The sequence below is a fragment of the Lolium rigidum genome, chromosome 1 (genome assembly GCF_022539505.1).
Source record: "Lolium rigidum isolate FL_2022 chromosome 1, APGP_CSIRO_Lrig_0.1, whole genome shotgun sequence".
Lineage (NCBI taxonomy): Eukaryota > Viridiplantae > Streptophyta > Magnoliopsida > Poales > Poaceae > Lolium > Lolium rigidum.
The window spans coordinates 86,037,929-86,051,603 of NC_061508.1; the positions used below are offsets into that span (position 1 = coordinate 86,037,929).

At 43.8% G+C, this 13,675-nt stretch overlaps 1 pseudogene; it reads left to right on the top strand.

The window, feature by feature from the left end:
• The first annotated feature begins 723 nt into the window (after positions 1–723).
• Positions 724–4,352, top strand: LOC124648554 (annotated as a pseudogene).
• Positions 4,353–13,675: the final 9,323 nt, after the last annotated feature.

Consider the following 13,675-nt stretch of genomic DNA (forward strand, 5'->3'; position numbering starts at 1 on the left):
GTTGTGTTTGTTGCCGGCGGGGTGATGGAGGAGACGGCCGTGGAGCGACGAGGGCTGTGTTTGTTGCCGGCGGGGTGTGGTGGCTACCATTGATGAGCCGGGAGACCTTTTATAGACGCCGGCGTCGGGAAGAAAGCGCGGGAACGGACGAGAAGAGGCGGGAAGATCGCGCGGGAACGGGCGGTGGCGTGCGAACGCCAGCGACGCGTGGAGGCCGCGCAAGCACCGACGAGACGTCTCGCCTGCCCCTCCGTCGCCATTAAGGCAAAGATGCCGCCGTGTGTCATCGCGCGCGAATAACTTCCGTCGCGAGGTAGGCGACGGTTAGGTTAAAATTAACTCGTGCCGCCGACGCGTCGGCCCCGCCACTCCCCGCCTCGCTTCGTTGTGTCCGGCGTCCCCGGAGCGTCCCTGTGGGACGGGGACGGGCTCGGGGCGCCGGACACCGTATCGGGCCGCGCCGGACAAAAAAGGGCTTTGGAGGACGCGGCTGGAACGCTTTTTTTGTCCGGCGCGCCCCAAATCGCTTTGGGGGACGGTTTGGGGGACGCGACTGGAGATGCTCTTAGCCTGAACCGCCCTGCCCTTCCCGCTGATACATAAGTGCCCGGCCCGCCCACACATTGCCCGTCGCAGGAGGCAAGCTTAGCACGCAGAGATAAACAAGGTAGAGCACGGCGGGGGAGAGGAGAGGTGATCGCTCGATCAGAGGCGACGGCCGGGATGGTTACCGAGTCCTCGTCGACGACGATGCCGTCCGCGAAGGGCGTGGCGAGAACGCTGGCTCAGCACCACCAGGCCGTGGTCGGGTTCCTCTTCGGCTTCTTCGTCATCCTCGTGCTCTACACCACGGTGTCTGGCCAGTTCGGGTGGACGAACACCATTGGTCAGTTACCAGTAACCTTCTAGTGTCAGTTACTCCTATTCTCCGTGCTCAGTTACAACTTGCTTGGCAATGTCCTTGTGGTTTCTCTTTATCGGCATCATATTAGCTAGAGCGTATTGCTTTGTAATTTTTTTACTACTCCAGTTCAACACCTATATATATGCATCCGATTCCTGTTCACGAGAGTCACGATCAATTTCATGGCTAAATAAACTGGTCTAAATCCTTACTAGTTTCTTACTTGATCTCCGTAGTAGACTCAGTGACCTACAGCGCCTTAATTGTATCTAGTATATTTATTTGAAATTCTCCTTCTGCTCCCTCAAAAATAAAATCGCCTTCACACATTGGTTCTGCTTTGTGCTGCATATGCTCCAAAGAGATCAAGACTAAATGTGGAAAACCAGTTAGATTTATTTTCTTGGAAAATGTAGCTTATTCATGAAGTATTCAGAAGATACTTCTATCTATCCAAATTATTGTTCTGCATTAATGGTAATGTTTAATACATTTATAATACACCACATATATAGTAATGCCATTTTTTGCAAACAGTTAACTTTCCAAATAATTCCGTTGCAATCTCTCCAAACTTACAGCCTACTTTTGTTTGACAGTAAGATAGAAGCATGCAAGATTAACATTATACTACAGCATTTCTAGCTAGCTAGTCTAAAACAAGAGACCACTGGCCTCATATATACTAGGTTCCGTCTTGTTTACTCATTTCATCATGAGATCACTATGCATGTGGAGTGTCAAACTTGTGCGTCTGATTCGCCAGCTTATTCTTTCTGCGTGCAGTAGTACTGCAGTCCACGCCGGCCGAACAGAATGCCAGGGCTTCTCCTCCTCCACGGCCGTCGTCGCCAGCCTCGGCGCCTAATAATTCTGCAAAAGGTATACCATTTCTGCTTGTGACGTTTATATTGTAATTTAGCGTGTGGGTTGCCAAATGCAAACCAGTTATAATCAAATGTAGTCCAGCCCCAGTTAGTTAGTACTTGTTTTGTTGGAATTTTGTGTAAACTGTGATGGAACTGTTGGCGTACGCGCCGAGTCGTGACAAATGACAGAACAAAGTCTATGGCCCAGCCGACGCAACTTGTGGCTTAGGGTGCGGCGTCGTAATCAGCGGCTTGATAATGGAGTAATAGTAAACGATCGAGATGGGTGTAAACGTGCAGCATACGTACATAGAAGATGTGGTACGATCATATGCTGTATTATTTATGATACGAGGTGTATCATTTGGTTGCTAATTAATTACTCCCTTGGTTTATTAATTATCATGCATGTCGGCCAAATTTATTTATTTTGCATAGTAGTTCTCAAGCGTAAAAAGCCTTCTCTCTCATGTACTCACAAGTCTAATTCCAAAAAGAAAAGGTTATGTTGCTGGCCTTCGATTTCAATCCATGGTCAGTAGTACTACGGTTTTGTGTGCGCACGTCTAGTCCAACTTTGTGTTGCAATAAGCTAGTACCCCGAGAAAAATTATGCTAGCTCCCTGCCAGTGCCAGGTTTTCATGAAAAGAAATACACAGATTTAAACGAACTATTGATCGATGTGTGCAGAAGACCTCCCCTGCACGCTAGAAACGTCTACGGCCATGTGATTCTAAGTTTTCTCTGTAGATCTCTGTACCTAAAATTGACAACTGCGGTGCATGATGTAGATATTATTGTGCACAAGGACGACGTAAACAAGACCATGGGGGAGAACATACCCAAGACAATGTACCTGGAACCGACAAGAATAACAAGACTGATGCAAACTTCGGTAACTAGACCTTTCCCTACCCAACTCGTATTTTGTCTGATGATACAGATAGGATCGTTGATTACTTACTGATGATTGAGCACCTATTAATTCAGATAACATGCAAGCTAATAGAACGGAGCAGTCAGGCGGTCAACCAGTAAATAATACTATTACTAACGTAAGTGACAAGATGAAGGAGGAGGAGCTCATTCGGCAAGAACTCGATCAGGACGACGATAAGGATGAAACAAACGTCAAAATAGGTGAGCTGCTGATCTCACCTGATCGCATTCATTCAAAAAGAATGTCACAAAAGAGTTCGTAGTAAACTAAAACGTACATCGGCCGCATGCAGGTGCTCCAGTTCCGCGCAAGCCCATCTGCGACCTGTCCGACCCAAGGTACGACATCTGCGAGATCATCGGCGACGCCCGTGCCACCAACCGGACCGTCCTCTATGTGCCGCCGCCCGCCGAGCGTACCGCCGACGGCCAGGAGTGGGCCATCAAGGACCAGTCCCGCAAGCACCTGGAGTACATCAAGAAGGTCACGGTCCGGTCCCTGAGCGCCGAGCAGTCCCTGGCGGCGCCGGAGTGCACCTCCCGACACGCCGTCCCGGCCGTCGTCTTCGCCATGAACGGTCTCACCTCCAACCCGTGGCACGACTTCAGCGACGTGCTCGTCCCGCTCTTCATCACCGCGCGCGCCTTCGACGGCGAGGTCCAGTTCCTCGTCACCGACCTCCAGCCCTGGTTCGTCGACAAGTACCGCCTCATCCTCGCCAACCTCTCCCGCTACGACGTCGTCGACTTCGACAGGGACGCCGGCGTCCGCTGCTACCCGCGCGTCGTCGTCGGGCTCCGCAGCCACCGCGACCTCGGCATCAACCCGGAGCGCGCGCCGCGCAACTACACGCTGCTCGACTTCCGCATGTACATCCGGGACATATTCTCGCTGCCGCCCGACAGCGTCGGCATCCCGTACAAGGCCGCCGCCGCCAGCAACAATAACGCAACCGTCGACGGCGAGAAACGGAAGCCGCGGCTGATGCTCATCAACCGGGGCCACAACAGGAAGTTCGTCAACATTCCGGAGATCGCCGACGGGGCGCGGGCGGCCGGGTTCGAGGTCGTCGTCGTGGAGCCGCGCCGTGACCTGAGGCTGGAGGAGTTCTCCCGGGCGGTGGACTCGTGCGACGTGCTCATGGGCGCGCACGGGGCCGGCCTCACCAACTTCTTCTTCCTCCGCACCGGCGCCGCGATGCTGCAGGTGGTGCCGTGGGGGCACATGGAGTACTCGGCCATGATCTTCTACGGCGTGCAGGCAAAGGAGATGAACCTGCGGGACGTGGAGTACAGCATCACCGCCGAGGAGAGCACGCTGTATGAGAAATACGGCAAGGATCACCCGGCGGTCAGCGATCCGGAGTCAATCCATAAGCAGGGCTGGCAGCTCGGGATGAAGTACTACTGGCTGGAGCAAGACATCAGGCTCAACGTCACCAGATTTGCTCCCACGCTGCACCAGCTGCTCAGGACACTCGGGGAATAGAGGATAGCAAATGCAAATACAACAGGATCTTTTCCAAAGAAAAAGGAAATACAGCTACAGCAAAATAGTACTCCATTCTTCCTCTAAAGTATTTTGGAGATTTATCTAAATTTAGATGTAGAAAAATAGCGAAACAAATTGTTACTTTGTATACATCAATAGGTGATTTATGAGCTTCAAAATTCTTGAAATTCTAAACAAAGCAGTAAGCAAAAGACATATAAAAAATGGAGAATGATAGTAGTATAACAAGATGAACATCATCACAAAAGGTTTGGGCCGGGTTGGAGCACGAACGTCCCCGACTCCAAACAAATTTGCTAAGGGAAAATTGTCTATGGGCCCAAGAGTGGACTTTTGGAGCAGCTGCTGGTGAGCACTCGTATCCATACCGTGTATACTGCATCAAGATCCATGCAAATTCTTTTTGTTCCTCTCAAACAAATTCTTATTTTTGTATCTCTCACACCACACATTGTTTGAACAAAAAAAATTGCATATCACTTAAACATAACAATTGGAACGTGAAAAAATAGTTTGGATATTTTTTTATCATTGTGTGTATATATATATATATATAAAAAATTATTTTGAATTTTAAAAAAATTGAAATTTAAAATTGCACAAAAAATTTCCAAACTATTTTTCCCCCATTATATTTGTTATTTCGGGTGACTTGCAAAAAAAGTATATAATTTGAGAGAACTTAAAAAAGCAAAAGTCAAAAAAAGAAGAGGTGTGCAGAGCGCACCTCTGCTCTTGCAGTTTTCCCTTATGGGCCCGGCAATTTATTTTTACTTTATTTTAATTTGTAAAAAGACATCGTCGTCTAGATTTTTAAGCTACGCTTGCGACCGCATCGCTCCCCCGTACCACTGCTGGAATGTTCGCCTGTTATATTTTCTGTAAGGATTTAACAGCTGTTTTATCTTCTTATTCACTTAAATTCTCCTTCCTTGGCGCGGACTAGAGAGGGTAAATCTTGACGTAGTGTTTAAATTCCAACAACAAATGAAACATGTATAATTAATTGAGAAGACTAAATCACTACGTAATGATCTACTCCAATGTATATAATCCATATGAGATTTTCTACTGAGAACTAGTTTAGTGCTCAGTCAATTTTTTAACCGTTTGATATTTACACTTTAAGACTTGTGTAACTTCTTGGCGTTTATCATGTGGCTTAGGCTGGTGCCAATGCACCACACCACTCTCGCCCGCCACGTCAGCTTTTTCCCTCACTCTCACCCCACTCTCACCCCACGGTGCCAATGCACGGGCTATAGTGGCATCTCTCACTTCTCTCTCCTCCCTAACGCCTCCCTACCGCCCCCACTAGCACCGCTATCGCCTCCCTCTCGCCCCGCTCTCGCCTCCAACGCGGGCTATAGGCGGGCGGTACCGCCCCCTACCGCCCGGCGCCAGCGCTGCCGCCTCCCGCTCTCGTCTCGCCCCTCTCTCGCCTCTCTCCCGCCCCGCCCCGGGTGCTATCGCCCCCACTCTCGCCCCCATTGGCACCAGCCTTAGTGGACACATCCTGAGTTTGCTCGGCCTTATTTTTTCTCGATCTCCCCTTGAACCATGTGGGCACGTAGGTGGGATTTTCTTCTTTTTCTTTCAGCTTTTGATTTTATCCTTTGCATAAGCAGATGGGCTAATATTAGCAACTCTTTTGTGTTAAAGGGGAGCACGAAACTCTTGGTTTTTTATTTGACTTCTGTTTTATATTTGTTACTAGTTTTTATTCTATTAAATATTTTCTCCATTACAAATTAATTGAATTATATTTGCATAGATTCACATGTATCTTCACTCACATGTGAATCTAGACAAATGTGAGTCACTTTTGACCCCAGTGTGAAAATTCAAAAAAAAAGTAATTCAAAGAAAAATTGAATTTTAGGCATGCATCGGACTGAAGAGGTTGATTCTTTTATCCGGGAGTTGTGGGCTAAGTGTGTGTGCTTTTTCTTTTCTCCAGTTGTAAGTAGGGTGTAACTTGTATATTTCTAATTGCAATTGGGTTTGCAGCTTTTTCGATTTGCAACTAAAAAATTTCTAGTTGGAAATGGGTTTGAAATTGACTTTTCCGGGTTGCAAGTGGGAATGCAGCTGTGTTTTCTTTCTAGTTGCAGCTGAGGTTGAAACAAGGTTTTTTCAGATGTAAGTGGGTTGCAAGTGAGTTTATTTGAGTTACAACTAAGGTTGCAAATGATATTTTTTCCAGTTGCATGTGGGACTACAACTATTATAATTTTTTTTCTAGTTTCAAGTGGAGATTTTCTTTTAATTTTTTTAAAAATTTGCAAGTGGGGTTGCAAATGATATATTTTTCCAGTTGCAAGTGCGACAGCAACTGATATTTTTTCTGGTTGCAAATAACATTTTTTTTCAAGTGTTACAAGTGGGACTACGGCTGAGATTCTTTCCAGTTGCATTTTGGGGCTGCAGCCGATATTTTTTTCCAGTTGCAGCTAGGACTGCAATTGATTTTTTTCAATTGCATGTTGGATTGCGAATTAAAAAAATAAGTGTTGCAAGTGGGACCACAAGATTTGTTTTTGAAGTGTTGCAGAGTTGAACCGCAACAGATTGTTTTCCCAATTCCGAGTGAGTTAGAGGTGGGTTGCGATTGGTATTTTTTTCAAAATGACAAAAAAAAATGAATCAGTGCTAGGAGAAACTAGACACTTAATGATAGTATAGTAGAAGCGGGACCTCGGCATGAGAATTTCAGAAATTCGTTCCTAACAGGATTCAAACTCTGGTCATTGGGGTTTGCCACTGCGACCCCAACCACTGGGCTATGCCCACATCCTTTTTTTTAGATGTGAATTGGAAAACAATTCACATAGTGTAAGTTAAATATTCACTGGGATTTAAAATTGTTCACATATACACAATAGTGGTCGCCAGCATCTAATGGATATCTGAATTAATTCTTGGCTAGATGAGAGACTTTTTATTTTCTTTTTTGAGAACCTGTTTATGAGAGCTAATGTCCTTTTCAACTATCTAAGCAAGAGAACGGAGGGGGGGATCCACTCAAGAGTTCTACTACCGAACGATACAAGACAAGCATACAAAAATGCATGAGCAAGAAAAGGCCAATGAATGAACAAAGGACAATGGCCCGAACAAGGACAGGCCGGGGCAGCTCCCTCGCCTAGGCCACGTTCAGCAATACATGCGCAGGCCAGGATCAGCAAAACACATATCAATTAGCGACAAAGCATAGCAAACAACAAATGTGACGTGAGCGGACTGAGAACTAAGTTAGTTCTTAGTCGGCTGAGCCCTAGTCACTCTCAATCCATATAGCAAAACAACGCTTAGTCAAGTAGACATATTCACCCAAATTAAAATAGAAATGGATGTGGATGTAGATATAATATCTAAAAAATTATACAAAAGCAGATATGCACTGATTTGAAGCAGTACTTACTATAGAATTGTTGCCTAGCATTGTATCTTCCATTTATAATATGTCATGGGTCTATTATCGTGTTTCATGATTTTGATAGCACGGACTTTTAATGGATACAGAATACACTCTACCATCAACCATTGAAAAATCAAGAATAGGCATAGCTAGTTTATTTGAAAAAAATGATAACCACTACAACCAATTGACAGGTCGTAGAGCACTAGTAGAAAAAGGGGCTTTCATACCACCCCTTTAGTCCCCAAAATGTTCGAACCGCGACTAATGGGGTCTTTAGTCGCGGTTCTGCAGGCGAACCGCGACTGAAGGTCTGGGTCCAGCGGGCTCGGTCGACAGCTGGTGTACGGGCGGGGCTTTAGTCCCGGTTAGCCTGGCCAACCGCGACTAAAGGTCCTCAGGCCAACCGCGACTAAATCCCCACTCCTATAAATACACTTCAGCATACTTCACTTAGCAACTTGGTGTGTCACTTTTATTCACAAGGGGTGTTGGGTTTGGCTTGGATCCTCTTATGCACACAAGGTGTTCGATGAAATACCCGAGAGCATGAAACAAACATGATATGAAGCGTCCGAGCCACACTTGAGCTTTCTCATTTATTTTTCCTCCTCGATCGCGGTTAGCAACTTGAACCTTTCATGTGTCATTGATAAAATATGCATGTGTGTAGTTCATTGTTTAATTTCTATTATTTTTAGGTAGTTAGTTTAACAAATGCATGATGGTTAATTATATACTTTATATAATAATAATGCAGATGAATCGGCAATGGATCTACGGTAATCGACTCTCGGGCGAGTTCATTACGGGCTTGAATGATAAGGAGAAGAAAGCCTTGGCGGATAAGAAAGAAGCAAGTAAAAAATGCGGGAAACAGAAAAAACTATCGATCCCCTTGGGGAACAGAAAAAACTATCGATCCCCTCGCTCATAGTGGAATTCGGTCCTTCCGTTACGACGTCGTCCTTCAGAGCCGATATGGATAAGGACATGGAATTATTGGACTCCGCTATCCAAGCAGCTGCTAGAGCACAGGGAATGACTTTAACGGCGGCCAAAGAAAGAGCAACCGAGTTCAGTATGACTCTTCGTGCATTGTTAGGCCTTGAGGATGCGCCAGTAAGTGAGGTAGCATTTACATATGTGCGGAAAGGGCCTCTCGTTGAGCCTGCGCAGGAAGCGAGTCTACCAACACATATGAGAAATCTGCTACACTGGTACAACAATTTCATAAAACATAATCTCGACGAAGAATATATTTATGCGGATGTTAGAGAGGAGCACCACTTCAAAGAGTACTGTGTACAAATTCATATGAGTGAATTGTTCCAGTTGTTTAATCTGCGCGAGCTCGACAAATCTATCCTGAGTTGCTACGTTCTGTAAGTGATTTATTTCTATAATCTCGTTCATTGTCTGCACTATATTATCCTAACTATATTCTTGTGTATGCTATTATGCAGAATGAAGCTTGGGAAATGCACAAGAAGGAACATCCTTGATGTTGGGTTCATTGACCCACATATCATTAATGGATATGTGTTAGAAAAATACCCCCAAGACGTGGAGAAAGACTTGTACGACTTTCTTACAAAGCAGGAACTCAAAAGTGAAATTATATTTCCTTACCATTTTGGGTGAGTGTTTCTGTCTTGTGCATATTCTCTTTTGTTATGTATAATCGATGAGTTGTTATGCATGATTGTGCACGTAACGTGTTCGCAGGATTCACTGGATTCTGCTAATAATTCAGTTTGACAACTCCAGAGTTCTCGTCATGGACTCTCTGAATATGGATACAAAGCATTGGATCGGCATAAGATTAATGCTGCAAAAGTAAATTTTTTCAATCATTTGCACACTATATCGGTCTCTTTCGTTCATTTCCTGATATCAAGTAACTAATAACTCCCTTTGTTCATTTAATTTCTTTGCCCTGTAGGGTTTGGAAACGGTTCAAAGATGACATAACCGGTGAATTCAAAGATGAGCTAACATTTAGAGTGTTAGCTAATGTGGATACTCAGCCACCGGGAAGCAATCTATGTGGATACTATGTTTGTGAGTTCATTCGGGGACTCACCTCGGAGCGAAGGGCTCAGGATATCGACTTGCGGATGCATGACTTGCGGAGGAAGCTTAGTCCAGAAGCTCGCTTCGGACCAATTCAATAGGAATTAGCGGGATTTTTCATGAGGGAAGTCGTCAATCCTAACGGAGAACACTATTACGAGGACTAAAAAACTTCTTCTGCCGTAAATTGTATATGGAAACTTGTTTGAAGTTGTATATGGTCACCCGAGATTGAATATTATATATTCCTCTTGAATTCTTCTTGTTTGAAATTTCAAACTTGTTTGAAATTGTACATTCATATGCATCAACGTGTAACATGTATATAGTAGCGTAGAATATGTGTACTCAAACTTGTTTGTAATTAAAATGAAACACAAAATAAAATATAAAAGAAATGAAACACAACAAAAAAGAAACCATATTTAGGGGGGTTAAAACCCTAAACCTGCGGAGACCTTTAGTCCCGGTTGGTCTGGCCAACCGCGACTAAAGGTCCTCCGCCCCGACGGACGCCTGCTGCCCACGTGGATCGGTCTTTAGTCGCGGTACGTAAGCAACCGCGACTAAAGGGGGGGCCTTTAGTCTCGCATAATTAGTCCCGGTTGCGCAACCGGGATTAAAGCCAGTTACCAACCGGGATTAAAGCTCCTTTTTCTACCAGTAGAGGGCCTTGGCACACATCATCGATCTTTAAGTTCAACTTCAACTCCTGCATATGAAATAAAATTAACTACACGGATAGTTTTTCAAAGCAATGCCTTCAAAAAGGAGGGGGCAATATACATGGTGACGAGTAGTCATATCCAAACAATGAAGGACAAGTCCCCGATTTTTACTCTAGATAACATTCAACAAAACCGTAAACAATGCCTTTATCAAGGAAGGTGTGCACATACATCTTGGTTCAGCTCCCGTAGTTGCCATAGCCATGCATTGAAGGACAATTCACAAGTTCTCACTGTGGATAGCATTCAGAAAACTCCGAAGAGAGTCTTCAGCAAACTGATGGTTTACATGCATATCCATTGCGAGGTCAAGCTAATGACCAACATGATGTTTTCACCTAGAGCTCAAGATCTGGTACTTCAAGAGCGCCACGAAACAAAGTAACTCTCGATGTCTTCGTGTTTCCATACTTCACGGTGTTGACAAACCGCAGACTTTAAGGCATGAAAGGAAAATGCGCACCCCCACTCCCAAGGGAAGATGCACATCAACCATGGACAACTTGGTAAGTAGAAGACCAAGAGCACGAGAACCAAGGGATATAGCCGAAGAATGAGTATAATTTCACCAAAATCTACTAGCCCACTAATAATGCAAGAGAATTATAAGACGGTGTTGCCTTGCCAGCAACCCAGCACATGATCTAGGCCACGCCTTATCAAGGAAAAAAGAAGGTGCCAATAGCCTATCACATTGTTCTGATTGGATGTCGTAAACTTAACACTAGTTAGTCGTCATGACTTCTATAGGAACGAGAACATGATGCATGTCCGAAGCTGGCATGAAGCTCTCTGAAATACATCAGAGAAAAATTGACCTGATATAGCTACAGTACCAGTTTTCTCAGCAAGTCCTGAAAATGGTAGGGTCATTGGGCAAGCAAGTGCATGCGAAGACTTAATTAGTCATGAAAGGATGTCTTCTCTAGTAAGTGGATTTGGTGTTAATGAAAAACGACTAAGGGGACACATGTTACCATTGATATACGAATGTAGTTATTGTCCCCGCGATGGTGAATGGAATGTGGTTATCGACCTCTCTTCCTCCCCATGGAAAAGGAAAACAAAGATGGTGATATTAACAAGATTACTTTGATTTCCCTATATATGGTTTAGTGACGTTTGACATATTGAGTCATATGGACACCATACTATAAAGAGTTGCTTAAGAAATGAGCCTAGCTCATTTGGTTAGGGAAGTGGATGTACAACCCGGGCACCTAGGTTCAAGTCCTAGGGATGCAGATTTTGGTTTCTTATAGGGACTTTCCTACTGTATTCCTTTCAAAAAAATGAGTTGCTCATTGAAAAACTCGTAAGGAAGGTAAATGATGGATTAGTAAGTATTTGTTGCCAGCAAAGCCAAGATAAATCCATTCTCCTAATTTACTGGATATTTTGGAGTATAAATGAATTTCCATTTTTTGGAGGGCGTCCAAGAATTAGCAATTCTTCTTTGGATTGTCTATAGTGCCGTCCGAACTCGGGAATTGGAGGGTCGCGATTTCCAAAAAAAAAAAATACTCTATGCCATATTTTGTGTATCATACTATATAAATTATTTATCCCTTAAGAAGGAAACCTTTCGAATATGAGCTTCCACCATCAAGATAGATTTTGTACCCAAGGTGAGCAAATTGAAGAGGGTACAAGGATTTAAGATTTTACTGTCCCAATTGTGCCCCCTCCCCCCTCAAATTGCTCACGGAGCTTGTTATTCTTAGAGTTGTGGGGACTCATAGACGGTTGGATTGACCCAGGAGCATCTTTGCTTGAGCATTTTCCTCGGAAAGTTTCTAAGGCCCGTAGATCGCCTGAAGATCTACCATCAGTGAAAAAGTTCATACTTTGTTTGGTGAGACTTCCAAGAAGTTTAGATCATTAGACGGTTATTGATCTATAATGCTCCCAGCTATGTGCAAGTATAAATATTTCTGTTGAGCTGCTCCCAAGATTATCAAGTTTGGTGCTTGACGCATTGATTCTGAAACTGGAACTTTTTCTATGCAGGAAGATCACCAACGATGGCTATATTCAGATATCAGCTCTATGAAGGCAGAACATTAGAAAGAGTATATATACAATGTTCGAGTTTCATATTTTTAAATGATATTGTAAGTTGTGTAATCTTAAGATAATTTTCATATATATAGACGTTGATTTTAGTAATAAGTATTAAAAAAATTCTTCATGCAATGCACTCATATTCCGCGATTTGTATTTGTGTCTGTTGTCGTACCAATAGCTAAACCTACGGGCAAATTTGGTACGGGAAGAGGCTACGGAATGAAGTGGAAGCACGAGGTTGGTTCACATTTTTCAGGTGCCGTGACTTTAGGGATGTGATCCCTCATCCTCTCACCACGTAATCCCGTAGCATTGTTTTCGTAAGTGGAGTACGTAGATGTAGCATTATTGGTTGTCATACCTATCATATAAGGTCTATGTTCTCTTGCCGAGGAAAAATATACTATCATATTTGAAGTAATCAAGCCAGTAAGTCTTCAAAAACTATATTTTTTTTAGATATGGGAGCATAGCCCCGGCCTCTGCATCAATCGATGCACACAGCCATTTATTAAATAAAACGTCGATGTCAAGTACTTATTACATAAAGATAGACTGGTAGCCGAATAGAACTAAAAATATTAAAACAAAACATCTGTAGATGGTAAGTGTGCAAAAACTATCCATCTAGAATTCTGCTAATGTGCCGCCATCCAGTAGCCCGGAAATAGCAATCCTGAGTGACCTCCAGGAGCCGGTTGCATCCAGAAACCATGGTATCCCGCTGGTCCGCCGGGAGCAAATATGCCCATAGTTGTATCCAATGCGCCGCACGAAGAATAACCTGCAAAAAAATTGTACCCTTTTGTTTATTAAAGATGATATCATTCCGGCTAGTCCAAATCGACCAACAAATTGCCGAAACACCAATTCGAATATATGTTTTATCCTTCTTATTCACTCCATTTAGCCAATTACCAAACATATTAGTTATATTGGAAGGAGGTGGAATATTATATGTAAAAAATATCATTCTCCAAACAATCTTCGCAAAAGGACAATGAAGAAATAGATGATCAACAGTTTCATCATTATTACAAAAACAACATTTTTGACATCCAGTCCATTTCCTCTTTGCCAAATTATCCTTAGTAAGCAATACTCTATTACTTAAGAACCACATGAAAATCTTAATTTTTAGAGGAACCTTAATCTTC